At 45.4% G+C, this 17,738-nt stretch overlaps 5 non-coding genes across 5 annotated transcripts; all 5 read right to left on the bottom strand.

The window, feature by feature from the left end:
• Positions 1–474: 474 nt before the first annotated feature.
• On the bottom strand, positions 475–546 carry trnah-gug (transfer RNA histidin (anticodon GUG)). Its single transcript has one exon. It is a non-coding gene; the product is annotated as a tRNA-His (tRNA).
• Positions 547–3,656: 3,110 nt separating this feature from the next.
• Positions 3,657–3,728, bottom strand: trnah-gug (transfer RNA histidin (anticodon GUG)). Its single transcript has one exon. It is a non-coding gene; the product is annotated as a tRNA-His (tRNA).
• Positions 3,729–6,835: 3,107 nt separating this feature from the next.
• On the bottom strand, positions 6,836–6,907 carry trnah-gug (transfer RNA histidin (anticodon GUG)). Its single transcript has one exon. It is a non-coding gene; the product is annotated as a tRNA-His (tRNA).
• A 6,297-nt stretch (positions 6,908–13,204) lies between these two features.
• On the bottom strand, positions 13,205–13,276 carry trnah-gug (transfer RNA histidin (anticodon GUG)). The gene has a single exon. It is a non-coding gene; the product is annotated as a tRNA-His (tRNA).
• A 3,112-nt stretch (positions 13,277–16,388) lies between these two features.
• Positions 16,389–16,460, bottom strand: trnah-gug (transfer RNA histidin (anticodon GUG)). Its single transcript has one exon. It is a non-coding gene; the product is annotated as a tRNA-His (tRNA).
• Between the last annotated feature and the right edge of the window lie 1,278 nt (positions 16,461–17,738).

The following is a 17,738-nucleotide window of genomic DNA, read 5'->3' as shown; positions in this document are numbered from 1 at the left end:
TTTTCTTCCCTTTTCTACCAATGGACTTCATGATCTATTGAGCTGCTCGCAGAAAAATACTTTTCAATGTACCTCGGTACACGTGACAATAAGCAAATCCAATCCAATCCAATCCAATTAATTTATATGGGGAGACTATCAAGATCAAGATTATTCTCCGCCTTACAGAAGATTCAGTGGGTATTTGGTTGCGACACATGAACATTTTGGGGCGATGACCGAAGAAGCTGATGCTGCAAATTGAGAGAGACTGTTTTCACTTCCAAAAAGACTAGAACCGGAGGAGTATGCTTGATGATGATAGTTAAAATATAAAAGCGGGAGCTGAGGACATTCTCGCATTCACAACTGTTTGAATTCTCGAGCATCAAACAGAAGCAGAAGCATGCACTCAGCTGTGAACCCGTTTTAAAGAGTGCTTCACACAGAGAATTACTCATCCGTTCATTGAAGAAAAACACGTCAACTGGTCACTGCCGTGACTCGGATTCGAACCGAGGTTGCTGCGGCCACAACGCAGAGTACTAACCACTATACGATCACGGCGCCACACGTTACCGCTGAGGCAAGCTATGACTGTCGATGCACTGGGTCGTCAACTGTTTGGAACCTATCATGGCCCACACGGTATGACTCTCGAGTTACAACTTTCGTAGATACACAGTTTTGATGCCTGAAACTTGGTTGCATAATAATTTGCCTGCAACAAGGATATATACACTTTAACCCAGGCTCTATAAAAATAACTATGCAACCGCTATAATATATAATACATAGCAAATTCGATATTCGTCTCAAACATATGGTATTTGGACGTTCTCCCGGTGTCTGCATCAGTTTTCTGTGTGTGCCTGCTCGACGTCCCTCCCCCAGTCCAAAAATGTGAAGGTTCGGTAGATTGGCCATGCTGAAGTGTGCCAGATTGTCCATAGATTAAGTTTCGCAGGATTGGCCATGATCAACATGCCGGGTTCCGGGTATTCTACCGAGAAACTTGGTCACGTCGTCCGCTGCTGATTTCTTGAATCCATTTCACCCTGTATCCCTTTCCTCTCATTCCTGAATATTGTCAGTGCTAACAAGCTCTCTCTCTATTTCCCCGGCTGAATTGTCCGACCACGTATCAGTTGCACTTTGGAGCGCCTCTAATTCACCATCTCACTCTCTTCGATCCACAGAGAAAATTCTAGGCCCCATTCGTCCCACTGTTGCTATTGGGTTGAATGTCTCTCTTTGGTAATTCAAATGAATATTGATTCACTTTAGATGTGAACTGACTGTTTGAAATCAGAATGAAAGAATGTGGCGTGTTTAATATTGGAACCGGAGGAAAGAAATCAAATAAATGTGGCATGAAATGTAAAAAGCACCAAGGTGGGGGGATTTGATCCCACAGAGGGACGAAGTACAAAAAACACTTCATCCGGGGGTGGGATAATATCTCGTCGCTGGGTGGAATCGAACCACCTAATTTTCGGTTAACAGCCGAATGTGCTAACCGATGGCGCCACAGAGACGACAAATGCTGTTCCTGCATGAATAAACAACTCAAATCATGATGGAAACAGTCTCCTCTTGTCCTCTTCGTAACAGCAAATTCTTGCTGATGCACCAATCTGGAACAAAAGCACAAAAGGCTGGTTAATCTCAGCAGGTATGACAGCATCTGTGGAGAGAGAACAGAGGCTGTGTTTCAAGCGAGGGTGACTTTGTGTCACATAACGCGCCTCCAGGTTCTACATTCGAGCCATTGTTGTATTTTCTGCCTCAAGATATTCGCAATGAAACTAAAATGAAACTGTCTTTTCTGATGTGCAGTAAGGACAGTTTTCCTAGTTTCTAAATATCTGTTAATTTCTCGAATCATCCTAAACAAGGGAAATGTGTCTTGACTGTCGCTGATCAGTCGCCAGCAGCCTTCATTCTCCCCGGATTCTGATTGTCGAAGTGTTACCCGACATTCACGAAACTGGTGCTTAATTTTCGTGTGTCGATTCATTTCCGTTTTCTCCACTGCCAACTGGCTCTATTTCAAGAAAATTGGCCCACTCATCCTCATTGCATCATGACCAGATGTCAGGTATACACTCATCCCTAGAGCATCTCGAAAGCAAGGACTCATACATCAGACTCCTATCTATTGACTACAGCTCCGCCTTCAACACCACAATCCCAGCCACGCTCATATCAAAGCTCCAAAACCTAGGACTTGGCTTTCCACCCTGCAACTGGATCCTCGATTTTGACCAACAGACCACAATCAGTAAGAATGAACAACAACATCTCCTCCACAGTTGTTCTCAACACTGGTGCCCCTCATGGCTGCTTACTTATCCTCCTACTCTACTCGCTGTACGCAGACGACTGCGTGGCGAAACTGGGTTCCAACTCTATCTACAAGTTTGCTGACGATACGACAATAGTGGGCAGGATCTCGAATAACGACGAGTCAGAATACAGGCGGAAGATAGAGAACCTAGTGGAGTGGTGTAGCGACAACAATCTCTCCCTCAAATCCAGCAACACTAAACAGCTGTTCATTGACTTCAGGAAGCAAAGTACTGTACACACCCCTGTGAGCATCAACGGGGCCGAGGTGGAGATGGTTACCAATTTGAAATTCCTTGAGGTGCACAGCTCGAAAGATCTGTCCTGGTCCACCCATGTCGACGCTACCACCACAAAAGCACAACAGCACCTATACTTGTTCAGGAAACTAAGGAAATTCGGCATGTCCACATTAACCCTTAGCAACTTTTACAGATGCACCATAGAAAGCATCCTATCGGGCTGCATCACAGCCTGGTACGGCAACTGCTCGGTCCAGGACGGCAAGAAACTTCAGAGCGTCGTGAACACCGCCCAGTCCATCACAGGAACCTGCCTCCCAACCATTGACTCCATCTACACCTCCCGCTGCCTGAGGAAAGCGGGCAGCATAATCAAAGATCCACCCCACCCGGCGTACTCACTCTTCCAACTTCTTCCATCGGGCAGGAGATACAGACGTCTGAGAACACGCACGAACAGACTCAAAAGCAGCTTCTTCCCCACTGTCACTAGACTCCTAAATGACCCTCTTATGGACTTACCTCATTAACACTGCACCCTGTATGCTTCATCCGATGCCAGTGCGTATGTAGTTACATTGTATATGTTGCATTGCCCTATTAAATATTTTCTTTTCTTCCCTTTTCTACCAATGGACTTCATGATCTATTGAGCTGCTCGCAGAAAAATACTTTTCAATGTACCTCGGTACACGTGACAATAAGCAAATCCAATCCAATCCAATCCAATTCATTTATATGGGGAGACTATCAAGATCAAGATTATTCTCCGCCTTACAGAAGATTCAGTGGGTATTTGGTTGCGACACATGAACATTTTGGGGCGATGACCGAAGAAGCTGATGCTGCAAATTGAGAGAGACTGTTTTCACTTCCAAAAAGACTAGAACCGGAGGAGTATGCTTGATGATGATAGTTAAAATATAAAAGCGGGAGCTGAGGACATTCTCGCATTCACAACTGTTTGAATTCTGGAGCATCAAACAGAAGCAGAAGCATGCACTCAGCTGTGAACCCGTTTTAAAGAGTGCTTCACACAGAGAATTACTCATCCGTTCATTGAAGAAAAACACGTCAACTGGTCACTGCCGTGACTCGGATTCGAACCGAGGTTGCTGCGGCCACAACGCAGAGTACTAACCACTATACGATCACGGCGCCACACGTTACCGCTGAGGCAAGCTATGACTGTCGATGCACTGGGTCGTCAACTGTTTGGAACCTATCATGGCCCACACGGTATGACTCTCGAGTTACAACTTTCGTAGATACACAGTTTTGCTGCCTGAAACTTGGTTGCATAATAATTTGCCTGCAACAAGGATATATACACTTTAACCCAGGCTCTATAAAAATAACTATGCAACCGCTATAATATATAATACATAGCAAATTCGATATTCGTCTCAAACATATGGTATTTGGACGTTCTCCCGGTGTCTGCATCAGTTTTCTGTGTGTGCCTGCTCGACGTCCCTCCCCCAGTCCAAAAATGTGAAGGTTCGGTAGATTGGCCATGCTGAAGTGTGCCAGATTGTCCATAGATTAAGTTTCGCAGGATTGGCCATGATCAACATGCCGGGTTCCGGGTATTCTACCGAGAAACTTGGTCACGTCGTCCGCTGCTGATTTCTTGAATCCATTTCACCCTGTATCCCTTTCCTCTCATTCCTGAATATTGTCAGTGCTAACAAGCTCTCTCTCTATTTCCCCGGCTGAATTCTCCGACCACGTATCAGTTGCACTTTGGAGCGCCTCTAATTCGCCACCTCACTCGCTTTGATCCACAGAGAAAATTCTAGGCCCCATTCGTCCCACTGTTGCTATTGGGGTGAATGTCTCTCTTTGGTAATTCAAATGAATATTGATTCACTTTAGATGTGAACTGACTGTTTGAAATCAGAATGAAAGAATGTGGCGTGTTTAATATTGGAACCGGAGGAAAGAAATCAAATAAATGTGGCATGAAATGTAAAAAGCACCAAGGTGGGGGGATTTGATCCCACAGAGGGACGAAGTACAAAAAACACTTCATCCGGGGGTGGGATAATATCTCGTCGCTGGGTGGAATCGAACCACCTAATTTTCGGTTAACAGCCGAATGTGCTAACCGATGGCGCCACAGAGACGACAAATGCTGTTCCTGCATGAATAAACAACTCAAATCATGATGGAAACAGTCTCCTCTTGTCCTCTTCGTAACAGCAAATTCTTGCTGATGCACCAATCTGGAACAAAAGCACAAAAGGCTGGTTAATCTCAGCAGGTATGACAGCATCTGTGGAGAGAGAACGGAGGCTGTGTTTCAAGCGAGGGTGACTTTGTGTCACATAACGCGCCTCCAGGTTCTACATTCGAGCCATTGTTGTATTTTCTGCCTCAAGATATTCGCAATGAAACTAAAATGAAACTGTCTTTTCTGATGTGCAGTAAGGACAGTTTTCTTAGTTTCTAAATATCTGTTAATTTCTCGAATCATTCTAAACAAGGGAAATGTGTCTTTACTGTCGCTGATCAGTCGCCAGCGGCCTTCGTTCTCCCCGGATTCTGAATTTCGAAGTGTTACCCGACATTCACGAAACTGGTGCTTGATTTTCGTGTGTCGCTTCATTTCCGTTTTCTCCACTGCCAACTGGCTCTATTTCCAGAAAATTGGCCCACTCATCCTCATTGCATCATGACCGGATGTCAGGTATACACTCATCCCTCGAGCATCTCGAAAGCAAGGACTCCTACATCAGACTCCTATCTATTGGCTACAGCTCCGCCTTCAACACCACAATCCCAGCCACGCTCATATCAAAGCTCCAAAACCTAGGACTTGGCTTTCCACCCTGTAACTGGATCCTCGATTTTCTGACCAACAGACCACAATCAGTAAGAATGAACAACAACATCTCCTCCACAGTTGTTCTCAACACCGGTGCCCCTCAAGACTGCGTACTTATCCTCCTCCTCTACTCGCTGTACGCAGACGACTGCGTGGCGAAACTGGGTTCCAACTCTATCTACAAGTTTGCTGACGATACGACAATAGTGGGCAGGATCTCGAATAACGATGAGTCAGAATACAGGCGGGAGATAGAGAACCTAGTGGGGTGGTGTAGCGACAACAATCTCTCCCTCAATGCCAGCAACACTAAACAGCTGGTCATTGACTTCAGGAAGCAAAGTACTGTACACACCCCTGTGAGCATCAACGGGGCCGAGGTGGAGATGTTTACCAATTTGAAATTCCTTGAGGTGCACAGCTCCAAAAATCTGTCCTGGTCCACCCACGTCGACGCAACCGCCACGAAAGCACAACAGCACCTATACTTGTTCAGGAAACTAAGGAAATTCGGCATGTCCACATTAACCCTTAGCAACTTTTACAGATGCACCATCGAAAGCATCCTATCGGGCTGCATCACAGCCTGGTACGGCAACTGCTCGGTCCAGGACGGCAAGAAACTTCAGAGCATCGTGAACACCCCCCAGTCCATCACAGGCACCTGCCTCCCAACCATTGACTCCATCTACACCTCCCGCTGCCTGAGGAAAGCGGGCAGCATAATCAAAGATCCACCCCACCCGGCGTACTCACTCTTCCAACTTCTTCCATCGGGCAGGAGATACAGACGTCTGAGAACACGCACGAACAGACTCTAAAGCAGCTTCTTCCCCACTGTCACCAGACTCCAAAATGACCCTCTTATGGACTTACCTCATTAACACTACACCCTGTATGCTTCATCCGATGCCAGTGCGTATGTAGTTACATTGTATATGTTGCGTTGCCCTATTATGTATTTTCTTTTCTTCCCTTTTCTACCAATGGACTTCATGATCTATTGAGCTGCTCGCAGAAAAATACTTTTCAATGTACCTCGGTACACGTGACAATAAGCAAATCCAATCCAATCCAATTCATTTATATGGGGTGACTATCAAGATCAAGATTATTCTCCGTCTTACAGAAGATTCAGTGGGTATTTCGTTGCGACAGATGAACATTTTGGGGCGATGACCGAAGAAGCTGATGCAGCAAATTGAGAGAGACTGTTTTCACTTAAAAAAAGACTAGAACCGGAGGAGTATGCTTGATGATGACAGTTAAAATATAAAATCGGGAGCTGAGGAGATTCTCGCATTCACAACTGTTTGAATTCTGGAGCATCAAACAGAAGCAGAAGCATGCACTCAGCTGTGAACCCGTTTTAAAGAAAGCTTCACACAGAGAATTACTCATCCGTTCATTTAAGATAAACACACCAACTGGTCACTGCCGTGACTCGGATTCGAACCGAGGTTGCTGCGGCCACAACGCAGAGTACTAACCACTATACGATCACGGCGCTACACGTTACCGCTGAGGCAAGCTATAACTGTCGATGCACTAGGTCGCAAATGTTTGGAACCTATCATGGCCCACACTGTATGACTCTCGAGTTACAACTTTCGTAGATACACAGTTTTGATGCCTGAAACTTGGTTCCATAATAATTTTCCTGCAACAAGGATATATACACTTTAACCCAGGCTCTATAAAAATAACTATGCAACCGCTATAATATATAATACATAGCAAATTCGATATTCGTCTCAAACATATGGTATTTGGACGTTCTCCCTGTGTCTGCATCAGTTTTCTATGTGTGCCTGCTCGAGGTCCCTCCCACAGTCCAAAAATGTGAAGGTTCGGTAGATTGGCCATGCTGAAGTGTGCCAGATTGTCCATAGATTAAGTTTCGCAGGATTGGCCATGATCAACATGCCGGGTTCCGGGTATTCTACCGAGGAACTTGGTCACGTCGTCCGCTGCTGATTTCTTGAATCCTTTTCACCCTGTATCCCTTTCCTCTCATTCCTGAATATTGTCAGTGCTAACAAGCTCTCTCTCTATTTCCCCGGCTGAATTATCCGACCACGTATCAGTTGCACTTTGGAGCGCCTCTAATTCACCATCTCACTCTCTTCGATCCACAGAGAAAATTCTAGGCCCCATTCGTCCCACTGTTGCTATTGGGGTGAATGTCTCTCTTTGGTAATTCAAATGAATATTGATTCACTTTAGATGTGAACTGACTGTTTGAAATCAGAATGAAAGAATGTGGCGTGTTTAATATTGGAACCGGAGGAAAGAAATCAAATAAATGTGGCATGAAATGTAAAAAGCACCAAGGTGGGTGGATTTGATCCCACAGACGGACGATGTATAAAAAGTACTTCATCCAGGGGTGGGATAATATCTCGTCGCTGGGTGGAATCGAACCACCTGATTTTCGGTTAACAGCCGAACGTGCTAACCGATAGCGCCACAGAAAAGACAAATGCTGTTCCTGCATGAATAAACAACTCAAATCATGATGGAAACAGTCTCATCTTGTCCTCTTCGTAACAGCAAATTCTTGCTGATGCACCAATCTGGAACAAAAGCACAAAAGGCTGGTTAATCTCAGCAGGTATGACAGCATCTGTGGAGAGAGAACGGAGGCTGTGTTTCAAGCGAGGGTGACTTTGTGTCAAATAAGGCGCCTCCAGGTTCTACATTCGAGCCATTGTTGTATTTTCTGCCTCAAGATATTCGCAATGAAACTAAAATGAAACTGTCTTTTCTGATGTGCAGTAAGGACAGTTGTCTTAGTTTCTAAATATCTGTTAATTTCTCGAATCATTCTAAACAAGGGAAATGTGTCTTGACTGTCGCTGATCAGTCGCCAGTGGCCTTCGTTCTCCCCGGATTCTGATTGTCGAAGTGTTACCCGACATTCACGAAACTGGTACTTGATTTTCGTGTGTCGCTTCATTTCCGTTTTCTCCACTGCCAACTGGCTCTATTTCCAGAAAATTGGCCCACTCATCCTCATTGCATCATGACCAGATGTCAGGTATACACTCATCCCTAGAGCATCTCGAAAGCAAGGACTCCAACATCAGACTCCTATCTATTGACTACAGCTCCGCCTTCAACACCACAATCCCAGCTACGCTCATATCAAAGCGCCAAAACCTAGGACTTAGCTTTCCACCCTGCAACTGGATCCTCGATTTTCTGACCAACAGACCACAATCAGTAAGAATGAACAACAACATCTCCTCCACAGTTGTTCTCAACACCGTTGCCCCTCATGGCTGCAGACTTATCCTCCTACTCTACTCGCAGTACGCAGACGACTGCGTGGCGAAACTGGGTTCCAACTCTATCTACAAGTTTGCTGACGATACGACAATAGTGGGCAGGGTCTCGAATAACGACGAGTTAGAATACAGGCGGGAGATAGAGAACCTAGTGGAGTGGTGTAGCGACAACAATCTCTCCCTCAATGCCAGCAACACTAAACAGCTGTTCATTGACTTCAGGAAGCAAAGTACTGTACACACCCCTGTGAGCATCAACGGGGCCGAGCTGGAGATGGTAACCAATTTGAAATTCCTTGAGGTGCACAGCTCCAAAGATCTGTCCTGGTCCACCCACGTCGACGCTACCACCACGAAAGCACAACAGCACCTATACTTGTTCAGGAAACTAAGGAAATTCGGCATGTCCACATTAACCCTTAGCAGCTTTTACAGATGCACCATAGAAAGCATCCTATCGGGCTGCATCACAGCCTGGTACGGCAACTGCTCGGTCCAGGACGGCAAGAAACTTCAGAGCGTCGTGAACACCGCCCAGTCCATCACAGGAACCTGCCTCCCAACCATTGACTCCATCTACACCTCCCGCTGCCTGAGGAAAGCGGGCAGCATAATAAAGATCCACCCCACCCGGCGTACTCACTCTTCCAACTTCTTCCATCGGGCAGGGGATACAGACGTCTGAGAACAGGCACGAACAGACTCAAAAGCAGCTTCTTCCCCACTGTCACCAGACTCCTAAATGACCCTCTTATGGACTTACCTCATTAACACTGTACCCTGTATGCTTCATCCGATGCCAGTGCGTATGTAGTTACATTGTATATGTTGCATTGCCCTATTAAATATTTTCTTTTCTTCCCTTTTCTACCAATGGACTTCATGATCTATTGAGCTGCTCGCAGAAAAAAAATACTTTTCAATGTACCTCGGTACACGTGACAATAAGCAAATCCAATCCAATCCAATCCAATTCATTTATATCGGGAGACTATCAAGATGAAGATTATTCTCCGCCTCACAGAAGATTCAGTGGGTATTTGGTTGCGACACATGAACATTTTGGGGCGATGACCGAAGAAGCTGATGCAGCAAATTGAGAGAGACTGTTTTCACTTCCAAAAAGACTAGAACCGGAGGAGTATGCTTGATGATGATAGTTAAAATATAAAATCGGGAGCTGAGGACATTCTCGCATTCACAACTGTTTGAATTCTGGAGCATCAAACCGAAGCAGAAGCATGCACTCAGCTGTGAACCCGTTTTAAAGAGTGCTTCACACAGAGAATTACTCATCCGTTCATTTAAGAAAATCAGGTCAACTGATCACTGCCATGACTCGGATTCGAATCGATGTTGCTTCGACCACAACGCAGAGTACTAACCACTATACGATCACGGCGCCATACGTTACCGCTGAGGCAAGCTATAACTGTCGATGCACTAGGTCGTCAACTGTTTGGAACCGATCATGGCCCACACCGTATGACTCTCGAGTTACAACTTTCGTAGATACACAGTTTTGATGCCTGAAACTTGGTTCCATAATAATTTTCCTGCAACAAGGATATATACACTTTAACCCAGGCTCTATAAAAATAACTATGCAACCGCTATAATATATAATACATAGCAAATTCGATATTCGTCTCAATCATATGGTATTTGGACGTTCTCCCGGTGTCTGCATCAGTTTTCTGTGTGTGCCTGCTCGAGGTCCCTCCCACAGTCCAAAAATGTGAAGGTTCGGTAGATTGGCCATGCTGAAGTGTGCCAGATTGTCCATAGATTAAGTTTCGCAGGATTGGCCATGATCAACATGCCGGGTTCCGGGTATTCTACCGAGAAACTTGGTCACGTCGTCCGCTGCTGATTTCTTGAATCCATTTCACCCTGTATCCCTTTCCTCTCATTCCTGAATATTGTCAGTGCTAACAAGCTCTCTCTTTATTTCCCCGGCTGAATTCTCCGACCACGTATCAGTTGCACTTTGGAGCGCCTCTAATTCACCATCTCACTCGCTTTGATCCACAGAGAAAATTCTAGGCCCCATTCGTCCCACTGTTGCTATTGGGGTGAATGTCTCTCTTTGGTAATTCAAATGAATATTGATTCACTTTAGATGTGAACTGACTGTTTGAAATCAGAATGAAAGAATGTGGCGTGTTTAATATTGGAAGCGGAGGAAAGAAATCAAATAAATGTGGCATGAAATGTAAAAAGCACCAAGGTGGGTGGATTTGATCCCACAGAGTGACGAAGTACAAAAAACACTTCATCCGGGGGTGGGATAATATCTCGTCGCTGGGTCGAATCAAACCACCTAATTTTCGGTTAACAGCCGAACGTTCTAACCGATAGCGCCACAGAGACGACAAATGTCGCTCCTGCATGAATAAACAACTCAAATCATGATGGAAACAGTCTCATCTTGTCCTCTTCGTAACAGCAAATTCTTGCTGATGCACCAATCTGGGACAAAAGCACAAAAGGCTGGTTAATCTCAGCAGGTATGACAGCATCTGTGGAGAGAGAACGGAGGCTGTGTTTCAAGCGGGGGTGACTTTGTGTCACATAACGCGCCTCCAGGTTCTACATTCGAGCCATTGTTGTATTTTCTGCCTCAAGATTTTCGCAATGAAACTAAAATGAAACTGTCTTTTCTGATGTGCAGTAAGGACAGTTTTCTTAGTTTCTAAATATCTGTTAATTTCTCGAATCATTCTAAACAAGGGAAATGTGTCTTGACTGTCGCTGATCAGTCGCCAGCGGCCTTCGTTCTCCCCGGATTCTGATTGTCGAAGTGTTACCCGACATTCACGAAACTGGTGCTTGATTTTCGTGTGTCGCTTCATTTCCGTTTTCTCCACTGCCAACTGGCTCTATTTCCAGAAAATTGGCCCACTCATCCTCATTGCATCATGACCAGATGTCAGCTATACACTCATCCCTAGAGCATCTCGAAAGCAAGGACTCCTACATCAGACTCCTATCTATTGATGACAGCTCCGCCTTCAACACCACAATCCCAGCCACGCTCATATCAAAGCTCCAAAACCTAGGACTTGGCTTTCCACCCTGCAACTGGATCCTCGATTTTCTGACCAACAGACCACAATCAGTAAGAATGAACAACAACATCTCCTCCACAGTTGTTCTCAACACCGGTGCCCCTCATGGCTGCGTACCTATCCTCCTACTCTACTCGCTGTACGCAGACGACTGCGTGGCGAAACTGGGTTCCAACTCTATCGACAAGTTTGCTGACGATACGACAATAGTGGGCAGGATGTCGAATAACGACGAGTCAGAATACAGGCGGGAGATAGAGAACCTAGTGGAGTGGTGTAGCGACAACAATCTCTCCCTCAATGCCAGCAACACTAAACAGCTGTTCATTGACTTCAGGAAGCAAAGTCCTGTACACACCCCTGTGAGCATCAACGGGGCCGAGGTGGAGATGGTTACCAATTTGAAATTCCTTGAGGTGCACAGCTCCAAAGATCTGTCCTGGTCCACCCACGTCGACGCTACCACCACGGAAGAACAACAGCACCTATACTTGTTCAGGAAACTAAGGAAATTCGGCATGTCCACATTAACCCTTAGCAACTTTTACAGATGCACCATAGAAAGCATCCTATCGGGCTGCATCACAGCCTGGTACGGCAACTACTCGGTCCAGGACGGCAAGAAACTTCAGAGCGTCGTGAACACCGCCCAGACCATCACAGGAACCTGCCTCCCAACCATTGACTCCATCTACACCTCCCGCTGCCTGAGGAAAGCGGGCAGCATAATCAAAGATCCACCCCACCCGGCGTACTCACTCTTCCAACTTCTGCCATCGGGCAGGAGATACAGACGTCTGAGAACACGCACGAACAGACTCAAAAGCAGCTTCTTCCCCACTGTCACCAGACTCCTAAATGACCCTCTTATGGACTTACCTCATTAACACTGCACCCTGCATGCTTCATACGATGCCAGTGCGTATGTAGTTACATTGTATATGTTGCATTGCCCTATTAAATATTTTCTTTTCTTCCCTTTTCTACCAATGGACTTCATGATCTATTGAGCTGCTCGCAGAAAAATACTTTTCAATGTACCTCGGTACACGTGACAATAAGCAAATCCAATCCAATCCAATCCAATTTATTTATATGGCGAGACTATCAAGATCAAGATTATTCTCCGCCTTACAGAAGATTCAGTGGGTATTTGGTTGCGACACATGAACATTTTGGGGCGATGACCGAAGAAGCTGATGCAGCAAATTGAGAGAGACTGTTTTCACTTCCAAAAAGACTAGAACCGGAGGAGTATGCTTGATGATGATAGTTAAAATATAAAATCGGGAGCTGAGGAGATTCTCGCATTCACAACTGTTTGAATTCTGGAGCATCAAACAGAAGCAGAAGCATGTACTCAGCTGTGAACCCGTTTTAAAGAGTGCTTCACACAGAGAATTACTCATCCGTTCATTTAAGAAAATCACGTCAACTGATCATTGCCGTGACTCGGATTCGAACCGAGGTTGCTGCGGCCACAACGCAGAGTACTAACCACTATACGATCACGGCGCCACACGTTACCGCTGAGGCAAGCTATGACTGGCGATGCGTTAGGTCGTCAACTGTTTGGAACCTATCATGGCCCACACTGTATGACTCTCGAGTTACAACTTTCGTAGATACACAGTTTTGATGCCTGAAACTTGGTTCCATAATAATTTTCCTGCAACATGGATATATACACTTTAACCCAGGCTCTATAAAAATAACTATGCAACCGCTATAATATATAATACATAGCAAATTCGATATTCGTCTCAAACATATGGCATTTGGACGTTCTTCCGGTGTCTGCATCAGTTTTCTGTGTGTGCCTACTCGAGGTCCCTCCCACAGTCCAAAAATGTGACGGTTCGGTAGATTGGCCATGCTGAAGTGTGCCAGATTGTCCATAGATTAAGTTTCGCAGGATTGGCCTTTATCAACATGCCGGGTTCCGGGTATTCTACCGAGAAACTTGGTCACGTCGTCCGCTGCTGATTTCTTGAATCCATTTCACCCTGTATCCCTTTCCTCTCATTCCTGAATATTGTCAGTGCTAACAAGCTCTCTCTCTATTTCCCCGGCTGAATTCTCCGACCACGTATCAGTTGCACTTTGGAGCGCCTCTAATTCACCATCTCACTCTCTTTGATCCACAGAGAAAATTCTAGGCCCCATTCGTCCCACTGTTGCTATTGGGGTGAATGTCTCTCTTTGGTAATTCAAATGAATATTGATTCACTTTAGATGTGAACTGACTGTTTGAAATCAGAATGAAAGAATGTGGCGTGTTTAATATTGGAACCGGAGGAACGAAATCAAATAAATGTGGCATGAAATGAAAAAAGCACCAAGGTGGGTGCATTTGATCCCACAGAGGGACGATGTACAAAAAGCACTTCATCCGGGGATGGGATAATATCTCGTCGCTGGGTGGAATCGAACCACATGATTTTCGGTTAACAGCCGAACGTGCTAACCGATAGCGCCACAGAAAAGGCAAATGATGTTCCTGCATGAATAAACAACTCAAATCATGATGGAAACAGTCTCATCTTGTCCTCTTCGTAACAGCAAATACTTGCTGATGCACCAATCTGGAACAAAAGCACAAAAGGCTGGTTAATCTCAGCAGGTATGACAGCATCTGTGGAGAGAGAACGGAGGCTGTGTTTCAAGCGAGGGTGACTTTGTGTCACATAACGCGCCTCCAGGTTCTACATTCGAGCCATTGTTGTATTTTCTGCCTCAAGATTTTCGCAATGAAACTAAAATGAAACTGTCTTTTCTGATGTGCAGTAAGGACAGTTTTCTTAGTTTCTAAATATCTGTTAATTTCTCGAATCATTCTAAACAAGGGAAATGTGTCTTGACTGTCGCTGATCAGTCGCCAGCGGCCTTCGTTCTCCCCGGATTCTGATTGTCGAAGTGTTACCCGACATTCACGAAACTGGTGCTTGATTGTCGTGTGTCGCTTTATTTCCGTTTTCTCCACTGCCAACTGGCTCTATTTCCAGAAAATTGGCCCACTCATCCTCATTGCATCATGACCAGATGTCAGCTATACACTCATCCCTAGAGCATCTCGAAAGCAAGGACTCCTCCATCAGACTCCTATCTATTGATGACAGCTCCGCGTTCAACACCACAATCCCAGCCACGCTCATATCAAAGCTCCAAAACCTAGGACTTGGCTTTCCACCCTGCAACTTGATCCTCGATTTTCTGACCTACAGACCACAATCAGTAAGAATGAACAACAACATCTCCTCCACAGTTGTTCTCAACACCGGTGCCACTCATGGCTGCGTACCTATCCTCCTACTCTACTCGCTGTACGCAGACGACTGCGTGGCGAAACTGGGTTCCAACTCTATCGACAAGTTTGCTGACGATACGACAATAGTGGGCAGGATGTCGAATAACGACGAGTCAGAATACAGGCGGGAGATAGAGAACCTAGTGGAGTGGTGTAGCGACAATAATCTCTCCCTCAATGCCAGCAACACTAAACAGCTGTTCATTGACTTCAGGAAGCAAAGTACTGTACACACCCCTGTGAGCATCAACGGGGCCGAGGTGGAGATGGTCACCAAATTGAAATTCCTTGAGGTGCACAGCTCCAAAAATCTGTCCTGGTCCACCCACGTCGACGCTACCACCACGAAAGCACAACAGCACCTATACTTGTTCAGGAAACTAAGGAAATTCGGCATGTCCACATTAACCCTTAGCAACTTTTACAGATGCACCATAGAAAGCATCCTATCGGGCTGCATCACAGCCTGGTACGGCAACTGCTCGGTCCAGGACGGCAAGAAACTTCAGAGCGTCGTGAACACCGCCCAGTCCATCACAGGAACCTGCCTCCCAACCATTGACTCCATCTACACCTCCCGCTGCCTGAGGAAAGCGGGCAGCATAATCAAAGATCCACCCCACCCGGCGTACTCACTCTTCCAACTTCTTCCATCGGGCAGGAGATACAGACGTCTGAGAACACGCACGAACACACTCAAAAGCAGCTTCTTCCCCACTGTCACCAGACTCCTAAATGACCCTCTTATGGACTTACCTCATTAACACTGCACCCTGTATGCTTCATCCAATGCCAGTGCGTATGTAGTTACATTGTATATGTTGCATTGCCCTATTAAATATTTTCTTTTCTTCCCTTTTCTACCAAAGGACTTCATGATCTATTGAGCTGCTCGCAGAAAAATACTTTTCAATGTACCTCGGTACACGTGACAATAATCAAATCCAATCCAATCCAATCCAATTCATTTATATGGGGAGACTATCAAGATCAAGATTATTCTCCGCCTCACATAAGATTCAGTGGGTATTTGGTTGCGACACATGAACATTTTGGGGCGATGACCGAAGAAGCTGATGCAGCAAATTGAGAGAGACTGTTTTCACTTCCAAAAAGACTAGAACCGGAGGAGTATGCTTGATGATGATAGTTAAAATATAAAATCGGGAGCTGAGGACATTCTCGCATTCACAACTGTTTGAATTCTGGAGCATCAAACCGAAGCAGAAGCATGCACTCAGCTGTGAACCCGTTTTAAAGAGTGCTTCACACAGAGAATTACTCATCCGTTTATTTAAGAAAATCACGTCAACTGATCATTGCCGTGACTCGGATTCGAACCGAGGTTGCTGCGGCCACAACGCAGAGTACTAACCACTATACGATCACGGCGCCATACGTTACCGCTGAGGCAAGCTATAACTGTCGATGCACTAGGTCGTCAACTGTTTGGAACCGATCATGGCCCACACCGTATGACTCTCGAGTTACAACTTTCGTAGATACACAGTTTTGATGCCTGAAACTTGGTTCCATAATAATTTTCCTGCAACAAGGATATATACACTTTAACCCAGGCTCTATAAAAATAACTATGCAACCGCTATAATATATAATACATAGCAAATTCGATATTCGTCTCAATCATATGGTATTTGGACGTTCTCCCGGTGTCTGCATCAGTTTTCTGTGTGTGCCTGCTCGAGGTCCCTCCCACAGTCCAAAAATGTGAAGGTTCGGTAGATTGGCCATGCTGAAGTGTGCCAGATTGTCCATAGATTAAGTTTCGCAGGATTGGCCATGATCAACATGCCGGGTTCCGGGTATTCTACCGAGAAACTTGGTCACGTCGTCCGCTGCTGATTTCTTGAATCCATTTCACCCTGTATCCCTTTCCTCTCATTCCTGAATATTGTCAGTGCTAACAAGCTCTCTCTCTATTTCCCCGGCTGAATTCTCCGACCACGTATCAGTTGCACTTTGGAGCGCCTCTAATTCACCATCTCACTCGCTTTGATCCACAGAGAAAATTCTAGGCCCCATTCGTCCCACTGTTGCTATTGGGGTGAATGTCTCTATTTGGTAATTCAAATGAATATTGATTCACTTTAGATGTGAACTGACTGTTTGAAATCAGAATGAAAGAATGTGGCGTGTTTAATATTGGAAGCGGAGGAAAGAAATCAAATAAATGTGGCATGAAATGTAAAAAGCACCAAGGTGGGTGGATTTGATCCCACAGAGTGACGAAGTACAAAAAACACTTCATCCGGGGGTGGGATAATATCTCGTCGCTGGGTGGAATCAAACCACCTAATTTTCGGTTAACAGCCGAACGTTCTAACCGATAGCGCCACAGAGACGACAAATGTCGCTCCTGCATGAATAAACAACTCAAATCATGATGGAAACAGTCTCATCTTGTCCTCTTCGTAACAGCAAATTCTTGCTGATGCACCAATCTGGGACAAAAGCACAAAAGGCTGGTTAATCTCAGCAGGTATGACAGCATCTGTGGAGAGAGAACGGAGGCTGTGTTTCAAGCGGGGGTGACTTTGTGTCACATAACGCGCCTCCAGGTTCTACATTCGAGCCATTGTTGTATTTTCTGCCTCAAGATATTCGCAATGAAACTAAAATGAAACTGTCTTTTCTGATGTGCAGTAAGGA

This window comes from Scyliorhinus torazame, chromosome 14 (genome assembly GCF_047496885.1).
Source record: "Scyliorhinus torazame isolate Kashiwa2021f chromosome 14, sScyTor2.1, whole genome shotgun sequence".
NCBI lineage: Eukaryota > Metazoa > Chordata > Chondrichthyes > Carcharhiniformes > Scyliorhinidae > Scyliorhinus > Scyliorhinus torazame.
The sequence above is the reverse complement of the archived record's forward strand: the minus strand, read 5'-3'. Positions and strand labels throughout refer to the sequence as shown.